The sequence below is a fragment of the Pseudorasbora parva genome, chromosome 17, assembly GCF_024679245.1.
Source record: "Pseudorasbora parva isolate DD20220531a chromosome 17, ASM2467924v1, whole genome shotgun sequence".
Lineage (NCBI taxonomy): Eukaryota > Metazoa > Chordata > Actinopteri > Cypriniformes > Gobionidae > Pseudorasbora > Pseudorasbora parva.
In genome coordinates, this window is record NC_090188.1 from 19,019,191 (window position 1) to 19,035,644 (window position 16,454).

General features: G+C 40.9%; 1 long non-coding RNA gene across 1 annotated transcript; it reads left to right on the forward strand.

The window, feature by feature from the left end:
• The first annotated feature begins 27 nt into the window (after positions 1-27).
• On the forward strand, positions 28-9,903 carry LOC137045504 (uncharacterized). The gene is made up of 4 exons (XR_010898786.1): positions 28-166; positions 510-743; positions 6,024-6,204; positions 9,550-9,903. It is a non-coding gene; the product is annotated as an uncharacterized lncRNA (long non-coding RNA).
• The last annotated feature ends 6,551 nt before the right edge of the window (positions 9,904-16,454 follow it).

Below are 16,454 nucleotides of genomic sequence, written 5' to 3' on the forward strand. Positions count from 1 at the left end.
GTCATTACCATAAATCTATCAGTGTCTTCCTGTGTGTGTCTCTCTCATGTCCTCTTTTAGCACCCTGGGGCATGTTGGACTAATGGCTGGCCTTGTTCTCACCCTGGCTGTTTGCTGAGCTGGGAAGGCTAAAGTCTATAGATAGACAAGAGACTTGGAATGCAAGGTGTGGACAACTGAGATAAAGTTAAGGCTGTGTGGACTGAAGGGCAGTGTGTGTGTGTGTGTGTGTGTGTGTGTGTGTGTGTGTGTGTGTGTGTGTATGTGTGTGTGTGTGTGTGTGTGTGTGTGTGTGTGTGTGTGTGAATGGATGGTCTGAAGTGTAAAGGTCAAAGAGTCAAGTTCACTCCCTAAGGAAAAACATTTATGGTTTGTAAGTGTGTGTGCTGAAGTGGTATCTGTATTAACTGGCCAGTAATCTGTTTTCCAGTATCCAAGTGCTTGTCTGTGGTGACAGTCCGTAGTTTCTCTCACATCCACATATTCACCTCTCTTCTCCTCTCCTCAAGGCATCTGGTGCAGGCCTTAATCCCAGTGTAGCCTGATGGTGAGAGCCAGGCAGTGCGTCCAGGCAGACTGGAGCTAATCTGCTGGAGAAAAAAAAGCCTGTCCGTGCTTGCTGTTAACACGTCTCGTTCCTGCTCAACTCTGGGAGCTGTGCAGGGTGACCTGGGTTAATTGCAGCTGCAGAGATGAACAGCCTGGGTCACCTTCTCTACGAAAGAGACGGGGAAAAAAATGAGGTAATCATAGAGGACGGCTGAAGTTGAACCACAGAGATTTTTTCAGGACAGTTCCTAATGGTTGGTAGAGGGCTTTGGAGGGGAGGAGAGGACGGGACAGGTGTGAAAGGGAGGCATTGCTTACAAATGGTATGAACTGGTTTCGGGTGATCCGATTTAACGTGGTCAGTGCTAAATACAGATGTAAACGGAGTCCAAAACCACATGAGTGAAACAGCTTTTTGAATGAGAAAGAATAAGTGTGTGATTTGATTGGTTTGTTGCTGCGTTCTCATGTTGCTGGAGAGATGTGTGTGTGTGTGTGTGGGGGGGATTACTTTATTGGATTAATTATCACAAGGGCACATAACACATTTTTACATTATGGTGATTTTAAAAGAACACTGTATGATCAATAAATTAGTCCTCAGGGTGCGCAAGAGCTGATGGACAAAATTCCCGAGGGACAAAATCAAGTCCCCCACACTTTTTTCTTGTTCAAGAAGCCGTTTTACTTGGATATTTACATCCCAATAGGGATAAAACACGATCAAAACTTCTGTTTCATGCCAACTTTATAGCACACACAAAACCATGCGTCAATGTCGATCTGTCTTGCTTATGATCGGATAACATGGGTCGGAGAAGAACAGTGTGGCCAGGATTGAGGCTGTGTTTTGTCTAGTGGTCCTACTGTTTTGTGTTAAAGTGACCCTAGCACACTCTGTCTACCGCTTAAGACCGCTTTGACACTGGCTCTCATTTGTATCCCCAGAGTCATGCACATACACACACAGGCATGAACAAGCACACAGAGAAATGTGGCAGGAACACAGTAACCATTTTTCATGTGTTGTAAGCGATTTCAAAAGGCCATTCCATCTTCATTTTACAACTTCATGGTCTCTCTGGTATGTTCTCCACGCCGTTTCCCTCTGTCGAAGCACAGCTCTAGCTCTTTCTCTCAGTCTTAAGGTGGTGGGGGTGAAAGGTCAGCATGGCAAGGCTGCAGATTAAGTTTCACATGACTGAGCACCTTTGTTGGGGTGGCCCACTAGAAAGGAAGTGTCTTGCATGTCTGAGTCCGAGAGGAGGATCATGCAACTCCTCCCTCGGAGTCCTGCGCTGAGATTGGGCCCCGTTGCAGCATGCCCCCCCCCCCCCCCTCCCCGCATCTCTGAGCATGTTTGCTCGTCCGAGGGGGGTGTTTTGAACTCTGTATGTTACACAATCTGGTTGATCTGCAGTGTCTCAGACCCTTTCATGAACTACAATACGTCTGGCCTGACACATGCTGCAGAAAGGAAGGAGAGAGCCAGAAAAGGTTGCACTTGAGATTGAAGTCATGTTCAACCAGTCAGTTCTGAACAATGTTCAGATGCTTTTGTAAAAGATTTTTTACAAATGTGAAAACTTGAATCATGAAACTGATATTTATGAAACTGTTATTTTGCAATATATATTTCACACAAGGGGTGGTTTTCATCTGCTATGTATTTTATTTTATTTGTATCTGTTATAAAAATATGTGATATGTTACATATTAATCTCATATTAATATTTAGTAAAAAGTAAATGCTTTTATTTAGGATACACGTTTCAAACTGCGCTCCTGGAGGGCCACTGTCGTGGAGCTCCTAACATCTCCAAAACACCTGCTTGAAAGAGGGGACGCCATTTAGCGTTCAAAACGAAAGTGAACCACTGAATCCCTTCACAAAGTGCCCTTTCACAGGTCCATTAGTGATGGGAACATGCAATGGTCACTTTGAGGAAGTCATTTACTAATTTTTGGTCATGTTCTACCCTTCGGAGTGAGTAGGGCACAGGGATGAAGACCTTGATCATTTGGTTCAGGTGTGTTTAATTAGAGTTGGACCTAAACTCTGCTGGAAAGTGGCCCGACTGAGTTTTTGGGCGACGCGATACAAATGAAAAGGGCACTTTCACGATTAAAGGGGCACACCACTGCTGTTTGGTGAAGACTAAACAATACATTGAATCTCAATGTCTGAAACCTGACTCTGTAGACTTTAGTTTATGAAGTGAGTGGATGAGGTTTGCTCTCTGTCTCACCCTCCCTGCGTAAGGGATTTGCTGTTCACACACACACACCGTGACTATTGGGCCATCAGGGCCGAATTAATTTCAGCGATCGATACCTTCTTCATCAACATTTTCATTTCCTGCCTTGGATGGAATAGTGGGGGCCCATTAGTTGTGGTGTTCCAGCTATAGTGACCAGTGTAGTTGTGTTTGAACAGCGATGACACGGCCAAGGTCAGAGAGATATTTATTTCAGTAAAGACCCTGTCCTACAGTCTATAATTCAACACACACACACACACACACACACACACACACACACACACACACACACACACACACACACACACACACACACACACACACACACACACACACACACACACACACACACACACACACACACACACACACACACAAACAGCAAAGTTTTTATGTCTGAGACTTTTTTTTACAGTTTACCAAAACATTATCACATCGTACTCACTTTCTTCTGCGGAACATAAAAAAGACCTGTATAATGCTGCCTTCACGTGCTATCAGAATTACTAAATACTAGTTTCCTAGTTAAAAAATCGAACATGAACACCCTCTCAAGTCAAAGTTTGAATGCGATGAGCTTGTAATTACGACTTCAGAAGTGGGAAGTGGGACATTTCCTGTAGCATGTGAAGCCCCGCCCCTTTTCAGCACTGCACTCGTTGTGTTCTGTCTTCTAGTTCGTATTTCCACAGCATGAAGGTAAGATTTTATGGATTTATGAATGAAACCCTTTAAAATCGATCTACTGATATGAAGTCCGCTTCAAACCTTACAATGCTCATGATAACTTTAGTTAAAGGGTTAGTTCACCCAAAAATTCTAGAAATTCGTTCTATAATTAATTCTATAATTGTTCGACACCCGTAAGACCTCCGTTCATCTTCGGAACACAAATGAAGATATTTGTGTTGAAATCTGATGGCTCAGAAAGGCTTTCATAAAAACCAATGTCATTTCCTCTCTCAAGACCCATAAAAGGTATTAAAGATAAATAACGACTTATATAGTGATGGGCCGGTTTTAAAATAAAGTTTCAAACGTTATGAATCAGTGTATCGATTAATCAATGTGATTGCCAATGTGATTTCAGCAGTTTCGCGGTTTGACACGCAATCCGAATCATGAATCGATGCGCTGATTCATTACCGTTCAAAAGTTTGTTTTGAAATCGGCCCATTACTATAAGTCGTTATTTCGTTTTTTTTATTTTCATTTTATGGGTCTTGAGAGAGAAAAGGACATTGGTGTCAATGAAGGCCTGTCTGAGGTTTTCTGAGCCATCGGATTTCAACACAAATATCTTCATTTGTGTTCCGAAGATGAGCGGAGGTCTTACAGGTGTCGAACAACATTAGGGTTAGTAATTAATGACAGAATTTTAATTTTTGGGTGAATTAACCCTTTAATGCTACAATTTGTAAATCCACTTCACCAATGAATTACTCTTCGACAGTGATTCCATAGAAATATACAGAGCTGCCGCAAAGATGGAAGTTCAGACAAAATGTTAAAGCTTGTTTCTCTGCGAAGCTTGGGTTTGCATTTGTGTGTGTGTGTGTGTACTTACTTGCTGACCTCTGTACTCAGCCAAAGAAGTCAGTATTTGGAGTAGTTGATCATATCAGTGGTCTTGTCTTCTAGGAATGCTGTGGATGGCCACAGGTGCCCATTACTTATCATGCTAAATGATTCGGGTCAGCTCAGTCAACATTCCGGAACTCTCTGAGACAAGACCACTTTGTAAAAGGGGGGAAGATCCCCCTCTAAATCTCTTCTGCCCAAAAGGGCCTTCATGTGTAAGAAATAAAAGTAATAAAATAATGGATGCTGATTGACTGCTCCTGCAGGGCCCATAATGTTTGCCACTTACCCATCCAGCAAGTGGCATTAGTGCAGTGGTCCTCCTTTTCCCAGGAGCCTCAGTTGCCCAGCTCAGTACTAAGCCTTTTGGGTCGTCTACTCCTGTAAATTTTAACCTTTTTTGGTGGGTTACATGTTCTAATTATTTTCAGGATGAGTGTGGAGATTTTTTTTCCGATTTCTTTCTTTCTTTCTTTCTTTCTTTCTTTCTTTCTTTCTTTCTTTCTTTCTTTCTTTCTTTCTTTCTTTCTTTCTTTCTTTCTTTCTTTCTTTCTTTCTTTCTTTCTTTCTTTCTTTCTTCTCACTCTTTCTCTCACATTATCAAGCCGACTATGTTATTGAGACCAGGCCCAGATTCCGGGCCCTTGAGATGAGCTGTACTACTTTAAAGTGCCTCTGTACCCCGTTACTGACTATATTTCTGATAGCTCAGCTTTATGTAAATTATAAAAATGTCTACTAGCACAACTAAGCCTTTGCTAAGCTCCACCCTCATCGTTACTGTTGCTAACCCAGACAGGCTTTTCAGAATGTCCTGTAGCCTTTCCATGAAGTGTGTGATTTTGAATCAAATATGCTCATAGTTTTAAAACAACAGTGACATTACAAAGCATTTTCTTTATAGAACCTGTTAAATTATAAAGTAACATGATTCAAATTCTATATCATATTTTTATGTTATTGCCAAACCTTTAATGCATAACTTCCACAAGTTTCCAAACTGTTTAAATTCACAGATCTCTCATAGAACCCATTAAGAAGAGCAAAAGCTTGTTTGAGAAAATGGCAGATGGAAACAGTAACATTTTATGGCTTAGTAAAAGGTCATCCTTGTGCAAAAGAAATACACTTTAACATGCTTTAAAAAAGAGTACTTATTACGGAAATAATATTGTTTAAATAACTTTGAAGTACATGTAATGTTTTCAGACAGCGAATTTCATGTTAATAACAATTCAATCAATAAAAATGTATTATAGATTAAAATGATATTTATAAAAGTGTTTTTGAGTACATTTAGAAATCATGAAATTGTTCTCTCTTTAAGTACTTCATGTGCCCTTAATTCCCTTAATAGGCTATATTATCTGCAGGCTTTTTAGCTCACTTTATTTTCAGTCATACTAAAGTTATCTGAAGATATGCATCATATGATGCCGGTTTTATGTGTGTTTCGTGTATTCACTGCATGTGCGAGTGTTCTTTTGTCTCTGGGTCTTGTAGGCACTAAGAGGTTAACCTGAGCACGAGAGACTGACTCATCTATATAAATTTTGTTTGTGAAACAGTGGAAAATGCCCGAAGGCTTATGTATGTGTGTGTGAAATTTTAGTTCTCCTCCTCTTACCGCAGGCATACTTTGTACCTGAAGCTGAATCGGCCCCGATTGGCCCTTCTTCCGCTTATCTCTCAGGGTTGCTCCACACCCTCTGCCCGCCGGCGCTGGTCACATGCTTGACCTGCTCGACTGGCCTGGACCACACCCCGTCCTACATACCTGCTCCTCACCTGCACTGTACAGAGTGACACTTTTGTAAGTACACACACACACACACACATATGGAGCTGCATGCAAGCCTCTGTAGGAAGTGATAGTTTGAGAGAGCAAGCAGCCCAGCCCAGTGGCCGTTTATTTGCTCTGCTATGTGCGTGAGGAGATCCGATGATTAGCTCCTCTGTCATTAGAGCACATCGCCGTTGCTGTTAAACCTTCATCTGCTAGATTAAAAACATGGAAAGCCCTTTAATGTTCATGAACTTGCACACTGGAAACAATTACCTAAAAATAACAAAATTATCATAACCTGAGCCCCTCTCTGCCAAGGCAAAGGGCAAATAATTAGTGTGAGAAAGTGTTTTCATTGTGTAAAATACACATGCAGTCGGCCCAAATTGCCAGTGTCTGTGTCTCATCTGGTCAGTCAATAAACTTTGCTGCAAAAAAAAAGATAGAATCAGATAGAAATAGAAATATAGAAAGAAAGATAGAAATAGCTGAAATGCTTCCCTAGCAAATTATGCCTCTGTTTTCCTGTATCAAATTTTCCACCATCGCCTACCATTTAATCTTTTCTTCAAAAGCTCATTAAAATCCAATGGTAATGAACATTTAATGAGAACACTTTAAACCTAAAGCAAACCTGATTTTATTTATTTTTATTCACTTCCTTGATTCTAAACATTTTTAGCCTCTGTTTAAACTTGGTATTAGGATCTGTCTCGGGTGATCCAATCACAAGTCAGCTATTGTTTATACCTGATAGTAGCAACAACACATTTATAAAAAATGTTTTATGCTCAACAATGCTTCATTTGTTTAATCTAAACTACGGTAAAAACAGAAATGCGAAATATTATTCCTTTTGCCATTAATTGTAATAATCCGTAATCTAATAAAACAACAGCCGGTATGTTCCACACGGAGATCTGATCTCACCATCATTGAGTCCGTCTGGGATTACGTGAAGAAACAGAAGAAACTGAGACTACATACAGAAGAACTGCGGCAGCTTCTCCAACATACAAGTTTCCGGCACTTCTGTAAAAATGCTGTAAAGTGAGGATGCTTTCAAAAATAATGCCATAGGTAGATGTTATTTATCAATTAACTTCTCTTAAAGCTGCACTATGTAATTCTTCCGTCAGCTATTCAAAACAAAGGCGTAGCTTGATGATGCCAAGTTTGAGCTCAGAATTTTGGGACATGTGGTCTTCACCTCACAGCCGGTGGAAAATAGGACTCGGGCAGAAATTATGTTCATGGATGCGGTTATTAACGTTACTATAATATGAAGCAGAGCAGAACCGAGTGTTGTGGAGCTGAGCAAGGCCACTGGAGCGATTGTTACGCAAACATACACCTCATGAGCAACAGGACTTTTATTATGACGGGACACTTTTGCGGTCATGAGTATGAGGTAACGCAGCTCTGTTTATCATATTAGATACATTTAGTATGTTGAAAATTATGTTATGACGTCACATTGTGCGTTCGTTTGGTGGCTGCTGTGACACTTGTTGCACACTGGTAAGAGTAAAGCATTTCTGCCAAAACCGAGGGTAACGCAGATGATGCAATTGACAGGCGACTCCCTCAGACGTCTCGGCTCCTTCGTTAAAATGGCAAATTCTCAATTTTCTCACAAATTCTCACAATTTACAAATAGTTGGAAACATTTGGGATATTGTAAGAACCTGGCCTATTAGTTTTTGGATATTTTACTGGAAATATACTGCATAGTTTAGCCTGACAAGCCAGACCCACATCAAGATGTTTGGTCTGGGAACTCACCATTGACAGGGCTCAATCCGAGGGGCGGGATAAACGGTCTCTTTCAAACTCCCTCTGCACGCAATAGGATAGCACTACAACCAACCAGAGCAACAAAGGTGAAGCAGAGCTAGTTGAAAGATTAAACTTTCGAAGTATCCGGTCGGCAAAACTCCGTACACATCTTCCCTTTTCAGTGCTGTTCTTTGTTCTTTTCTCAGAGAAAAGCTTAACTCCAAGTCTTCCAGAGTCGCGGTCAAAGCTGATTCGAAAGACTGCCGTTCGACAGCATCTGTGTTTACTAGAAGCACGCAAGCGCAACTCTGTTGTCATTATGTTAAGCCCCGCCCACCGACTCTATATACGATGTGATTGGCCTGACCAGAGTTTGTTCTTTTCAGCTCAGAGCTGTATTGAGAGTTGCTAGACGATACTTGCGGCAGATTAGATTTGCTACTACATAAGGCTACACTACATTTCTATACATAAATCGAATTAATATTTAGTGCGATGACCTTTTTGCGTTTTTAGTCTCGGGGGTTAGGGCTAGGGTTAGGGTTAGGGTTAGGGTTATAGTTAGGGTTAGCATACCGACTGTTGTCAGACTCACTGGATTATTGCAATTAATGGCAAAAGGATTGTTTGGAAATGAAAACTGAAATTTCCTGATGTGCTATAGCAAAATATAAAACCATTTTTTGAGTGAAAATACTAACATGCCTAAGACTTTTGCACAGTACTGTATGTCTTGTGATTAAACACAAAATAAATAGCTAAAATATGAAATAAAATATTCAACAAATGCAATGGTCACCCAAAATCAAACTTAATACCAGGTATAAATGGGGTCGTAGTAATATGTGTGAAGATAACCCTCACATTGAGTTTTTTGAGGGGAAGCTTCGCCTTCTCTTGCTATCACACCTTTCAGTCGTTAGGTTACCGTTGTGACCCTGACTGACAACAGCCCGGCTCACAGGTGTGACGGTCATATGACCCCGAAGACCATCCTTCTCGGAGAGCACCTTTCTCTCAGAGGCTGTGGTGGTGGTATGGCGGACGCCTGAGGATAGCGTGTTGATTGACGGGTTGCGCTGCGTGATGGGGAGGGTCAGGGGCAAGCCGGGGGCAGCAGTGGGGGCCTGGGTGACTGACGCTGGCTCTCCATGTCCTCCGGGCTCAGGGATTGAATGTCAGTTTCTCTAATAACGGGTTATAGTGAAAAGGTCAGCTCCAGTCATCTGACCATGAGAATGGAGAGAGAGAGAGAGAGAGAGAGAGAGAGAGAGAGAGAGAGAGAGAGAGAGAGAGAGAGAGAGAGAGAGAGAGAGAGAGAGAAGAGAGAGAGAGAGAGAGAGAGAGAGAGAGAGAGAGAGAGAGAGAGAGAGAGATGAACGCTATGCCAGGGGCGGAAATTGATTGTCTGGCAGGGGGAAAGGAAATGAAGAGAAAAAGAAAAATGGAAGGCCGGTAAGCAAAGAGAGGGAGAGGGGTGGAGGACAGAGGGGTGTCATGGCCAGTCTCAGATATGCATGCCTGGCTTTTTAAATTACCATCAGCGCTTTATTACTCTCTCCTCTCTCTGTACCCTCTCTCTGACTTCCACAGCACCTGAGAGAGGACTTCCTACTCACAGCATCGGCCACTAAATCTCGGAAAAATAAAAGCAAGAACATCCTGTGAATACCAAATCAGCCACGGCTAGGCCCACGCAGAGTCTGCGGAGCTTCAGTGGTTGCTGCACACCCATGGACAAGTTACAGCTTTTGTCATATTAATTGATATTACGCAGTGATATTATTTAGCTAAATACGTCATGAACAACTTCGGCCATTTTCAATTGATTTCCTCTTTGATATACTGTAAGTGTTGTTCAAATCTTTCTAACTGGCACCAAGCTCAATCAATCTCAACATCTTTAGATTTTCTAGTAAACAAAGCATTGATTTACCTTGAATATCAATTCATATAATTTTACTTGTATTCAAATTCCAATTGCATCCTGTATGTTACTTCAGTAAATTCAGTTTCAATTTAAATTGGAATAAAAAAAGGCATTTTCAGTTCAACTCTGAATTCTGCACAATGCAATTAATGCATTAATGTAATTTATACATTATAATTTATTACATATTTTGGATAATTTAATAATGCTTTCAGCAATAAATAAGAGAGTTAATACATGTTGAAAAATAACATTTTAAAGTCGGCAATAAATGCAAATTGACTCTATTTTTAATGCTTCTTAGTGATCTTTATTGTGAACGTTTCATTCATGCTATATTTTAAACCTTTTTAATAGAAATGTTTATCAAAAAAAATCAATCTACTGCTAAAATGACAGACTTTGATGTATACCAGATTTTTTTCCCAATCATTTAGTCCACTTAAACACCATCAGAATTTCCTTAACATTTTTTGTGAAAATGCACAGCAGACACAGTTCAGTATTGCAATCAGCATAGCACCTACCACTAACTCTTGTATAATGGGGGTCTCTGATTGTGGTGACTGTGTATTCATTTTCTAAAATTAACAGTATCAGGTGACACATCAGCTTTATTAGCATCCATTAGTGCTCATCTGAAGCCTTTGGGACTCTTTGGGAACTGCGGGGGTCTGGTTTTCAGGGTCTCTCTGGTTAGCTTTGGCCCTTAGCATTTCTCCACTGGACTAAACATGGCCAGCTCTGTCAGAAACAGCTCTGCTCTCCAGTTACAACCACCAGCAATGACCCACAGGGTGGGTCAAGTGCTCTGCCCAAGGTCATGGTAGGAGGGCAGAGGTGTGATTGGGGGCTTGTAGCTGGGGAGAGGGGGGGAGAAACCTCCAGGGACCTGTTCCATATTGAGCCAAGATGGCGTACAAGCCACACAAACTGAAAACTTTCTTAATGAATAAGTGTTGCTGCCTCTGGCTGTTCATTATGAACTCTTGTGAGATACATTAAATGTTTTTTTTTAAATCCATTTTTAAATGCTACCAGTAGATGCTAACAGACTGTGTCTGAAATCACCCTCCTATACCAGGACACAGACATTTGTAGTTGTGTCCAGAACCATACTGGTAGTTATCGAGTGCACTCAACCTTATTGCAATGCCGCAATAAGCTACCGCACTGCAATTTTGAAAACAGACTAGAATATCAAACAATAAAAGCCAGTGTTGCCAATGTGAGGAATATTTTGATAAAGTCTTCTGCTTTTCTAATGGTTACCGTAACAAGGAGCTACTTTATCTTTTTTAGGTAAGTTTTTTCCCACATGCACAGTAGACTTTTACACTTTTGACTTTTTAGATAGCATTAGGACAGCAGAGAAAAAGTATAAACAGCAATTCAGAGATAGCGAGTTTATAGAACATATATAAAGACCATTCATTATAGATATAAAGACATTATCATTATAGAATATATAGATATTATATATCTTTTTATAAGACCATTCATTCATTTTCAAATATAAATAGGCCTGGCAAACTTTTTAGCACAAAGTATGAATTGGAAGTACTTGCAAATGGGTTTTGTCACTTTCTCCATAGGATTTTTAATAATAAAATAATAATAATAAAAAACTATAATTTGATTGATGGAGTCTTTAACAACTGCAAACGGCAGGAAAAGTAGAAAATGCCCACTTCACATTAAAAACTACATTTGACCAAAAAATGACCAAAAAGAGATGGGGGAAGATAGAAGGACTGAAAAAGAGCGGTAGCACACACACACACACACACACACACACACACACACACACACACACACACACACACACACACACACACACACACACACACACACACACACACACACACACACACACACACACACACACACACACACACACGTTAATAACAGGATATTAAAGAGGTGAAATAATTAAGCTAACAAGTGAGCGAGTCTGACTAAGCTGTCTCCTAAGGTCCGATATCGATACATTAGCTTAGACAAGCGCAATACATTTTACATGGGGCCCTGGGAAAATGATTGATCAAGGCATAATAGCAGGCCCCACTCCTCTTCCGCCATTAGCCGGGTCAAGCTGGCAGGCCAGTTTGTCTGGGCATAGGTCAGAGCCATGCTATAATAGCTCTGCTGCCATTACCAGTGAGTCTGTGTGAAAAACTACCATTAATTAGCATTACACAGCTTCACACACACACACACACACACACTACTCAGTCAGCTCTCATTGACTACAGAACGGCCAGAACTCTGGCCTTCTCTCTCAGTGCCAAACACAGGCACACAGCCATCCTCTCATTTGGACAGATAGAAAGAGATGTAGGGAATTAAGGAGAGAGAGAACGAAAGAGAGAGAGACCCGGGGTCTGACTGGCTGCCCGCTTGCTACTCCCGTTGGTTTCACTGGCTAATTGAATTGGCTTGTCAACAAAGCCGTTGTCATTCAGTAAGTGAATTTGTTGTATTATTGCGCATCACAGCTGCTGCAAATTGTCTGCTATTTCCTGGAGGCAAAGGCAGCCCCCATGCCCTGTCACAAAAAAACACGAGATACAAAAAAAAGCAAAACAAATGAAAGTAAAAAAGCTAAATGATATAAACAAACAGAAACAACAGGGGCACCACAGACAGCGAGCGAACAGAGGGAGATTCAGGGAGCAGGGAGATGGGCAGGTGTAATTGCAGCGCTGTTGTTTCAGCTGGGACTCAAAGACAGAGCCCACACTGGCACAATGGCTGTGCCCCCTGGCACTGCTCGTAGGCCTGTCCGTACCCCTACCCATTCAAAGAGCCTGCTTTATCTTTTTCAATCTGTCTGCCTCTCACACACACGCATACAAACACTCGCCCATTGAGGTGGCCACTGGGCTCTTTGTCTGTTTCTTTGAGTTGCACTCAGTCATTTTTTTGTTTATGTTGTGCTGGCCGCGCTACATGTCTTGGACTTACCAAAACCAAAACCTAGAACAAGCAGATAAAAAAAGCTTTCAGATATAAATGTTATGTTTATGTTTATGTCCATTCAGTTCTGGTCTTTTACCGGTATTAATTCTCTCCCATACCGGCCTGATAACCAATCAATGATTATATATAATTTATATAATATAATAATAGACATAATAATGGTATAAATATTTGATATAATGACTATTTTGTAGCCTGACGTGGTCATACTCAATTCTAGTCAAAATATGAGTCTCAGTGTTTCAACCGAACCAGGAAAGACCTCAACTGGATAGACCTACAACCAATCAGAGCAACGAAGCGACGCAATAAGTTAGTTGTCAAATGTCAACAGAACTCAACTGTACTGTGTTGCCAAGTCCCCGTTTTTTTCCGAGGGTTGTTTTCTATGTCCGCTGGTTTTAGCGATTATTATGTGATATAATCGCTATTATATCAGTATTATGTGATATAATAGTCGCTAATAGTACCCCCCCCCCGCCTGAGAAGCTATTGTTTTGGGCTAGTAGTTTGTTGTAAAAGGCAGCTAGGTTTTGTTGTAAAAACTTGGCAACCCTGTCTGCACGCGTGTTGGAATAAACAATCTTTGCCAGTGTTGTAAAAAAATAAAAGATTTTAATGATACACTGAGTACTTACCCAACATGATCATCATTTTTGAGAGAAATTGTGAAGGGGAATGCATATACAAACAAGCTCTCCGTTTAGGATTCGAACAATGAAGCCCCTTTGATGACGTGCATGATTACGTTACTGTTTATCATCTGTCGGTCATCGTCAAAGCCCGCCCTGATGATTTCATTGGTCTGAACAGTTTCTGTTCGGGGATAATTACTCCTCTATGGAGCGAGGCCAGACCGAACTGCCTGACCTAAAAAAATTGTGGGCAGGGCTTAGTTCGGGTGGCATCCAGGATAACTATTTTGTCTAAAAGCACAATGTTGATATACATCATGAAATATGATCGAGAACCTAATTTTGAGAACGGCTATGAGGATTTTGCAGGTTCACCTGCAGGGGCTTGTATAAAGCATCAAGGCCAGAGAGACACTGGTAGCTTTAGCTAAGTCAACCCTGTCCTGACCCAAACTCTCTCCACACAGGGCATCCATATAGCTATGTGTACACATGACCCCGGTGCTCATGTGTTTACAGGCTAACCTTTAGTCCGGCTCTGTTTGTTGGAAATGACTATGTGTGTGAATCAATCCTGTGTAAAACATCACTGACTGCGCAAGCTGAGGATTTATTGGATGTTTGCTAGTTTCACACCCCTGAAGTGACTATATATGTGTGTCACTGTGCAGTCCACTCTGCCATGGTCACATTTAGATGATCTGCTTCAGCTGAAGGCTTTTAAAAGGCCTTCAAGGCCATGGCCTGATTACTGGACACTCAAATACTAATCTGCTGAGGGCAGCCACATGACACTCTCACCATCCTCCTCTCCCTCCCCTTTTCCTTCTCTCTTTCCTCCACCCACATTTTTAACCAGAGTACCCTTGCTCTGGCCTGACAAGGTTACGCCACTATGCAGTGAGTATCTATTGATTTCCACCATCAAAGATCCCTGCAGCCAGAGACGGCTTTGCTGCTTCAGATAACACTCTGTCTTTTTTCTTTAAATCTCTCTTTCTCTCTGTGTCTCTCTTACACACACGCACACGCACACGCACACACAAACATGTCACAGTTGCCTCAGATTTCTGTCTCTTACTTCTCTCAGTTTACATGATGTGTCTTGTCCAGCGTTGAGTGTTATTAGCTTGGCCTTAGGGACTCACCACCCTGGGATCACATTAACGCAGTCATTTTTCTCAAGTGCAGGTTTGTTAATCGCTGTAAATGAATTATACATTGAAAGGCCAGTCTGTTGAACCTTAAACGAGAAAAACATGCGGCTGCCTTAAACATTTTATTGAACGCTGTCCATTTCTGTTAACATTTTTCGCTCATGCACTCTTCCAACAATGTAGATGGAATACTGTGTTAAAATATTCTGATAGAGCTTTCTGAAAAATATGCAATACTTATTCCAATGGCGCTTTAGCACTTCTACTGAATCTACAACACGAAACAGACAATGGGCCCTATTTTAAGGATAAAAGTGCATGGCACAGGTGAATTTAGGGTGTGTCCAAATCCACTTTTGCAAGTTTAACGATGGAAAAAACATGTTCCAAAAGGCTGGGTGTGCTTTGGCTGTAACAGGCATTAAACCTATCACAGTCTCATCTCCCATTCCCTTTAAAAGCCAGGTGTGCTTGCACCGTGGTGGATTCGCTATTTACACTGTCCAATTTGCAAGTGGAAAGACTGAACGTTTCTCCAGAGAGGAATACTTTAATTTTTAACATTAAAAATGTTTGTGTGCTGCCGCGCATCCCTGTGTGTGTAAAAAGCAGATTGTACACCCGTTGAGCACCTGCCTATAGGGCGCATATTACTAGTGCACCCTTTAAATAATACAATACTGCGCTATTGACTTTAGACCAGGTTTTTGTTGGTCAATGGTTGGTCAGTTCCCTCAAAATAGCAATGCTTCAACAAAGTGCCTAAACACACCTCGTTTTTAGACCAGCACGCCACGCCCGTAGGCAAGCAAATGGGCTCAAGTCCATTTGCTATTTAAACAATGTAGCGCTGGATGTGAAAATTATAATTGTGATGGGCTGAAACTAGCAAAAAAACACTTGTGCCTGGGGTCGCATTGCACCGGGTGTATGATAGGGCCCAATGACTCTCATGAACATTTTTTGTTGAATTTTTTGTGAATCAACAACATACTGCCCAACCAGGGTAGTGTGATTCATGAACAAATGACTCCTGTGGGCAGATTCTTTTGAATGAATCAACATCATACTACTGATTCATGAATGATTGAATGATGATGAGTCATTTTTGTGAATAAAAAACATGGGCCTACATCTACAACAAATTGTAGGGCTTGAATTAGCTAGTTGTTCATTTCACATGAATGAATTTTTATTTATTTATTATTGTTTATTTACATATTGTTATTTAATATAGGAAGGTTTTAATCTGGATGTACTGCATATTGTAATTGTCGTGACCAACACCTTGTGATGCTTCACTGCCAAACAAATCTTCTCCCATGGCCTCATGGGATAGAAAAGTGCACACGTCAGAATCTTGCTGGAAGTAGTGTCATCAAGATACTTTTTACCCACTGTTTTATGATTACTGTGAATTCTGACATACTCTTTCACATACTGTTTTTTGCCTACTGCATAGTAGGGAAGTTTGTATATTTATATATAGCCATACAGTCCGATTCCCTAACAAATGGCTCTTATGAGGCAGCTCATTTTAGTGAATCAACGACATACAGCACAACCAGTGTAGTCCGATTTCTGAATGAATGAATCTTATGAGCCAGTTCTTTTTAGTTAATCGAACACATATCTTACCACTAATATTAAGGCTTGAAAAAGCTTTTCTGACTGCTTGTTAATATTACGAGTTTTGTCAGTAGTATTTTATAAATATTAATAAATAAAATATCTTTCCACATTGTTGTTTAATATACAAGCAATCTAATAATGGTGTTGGATTTTTGCTACTTC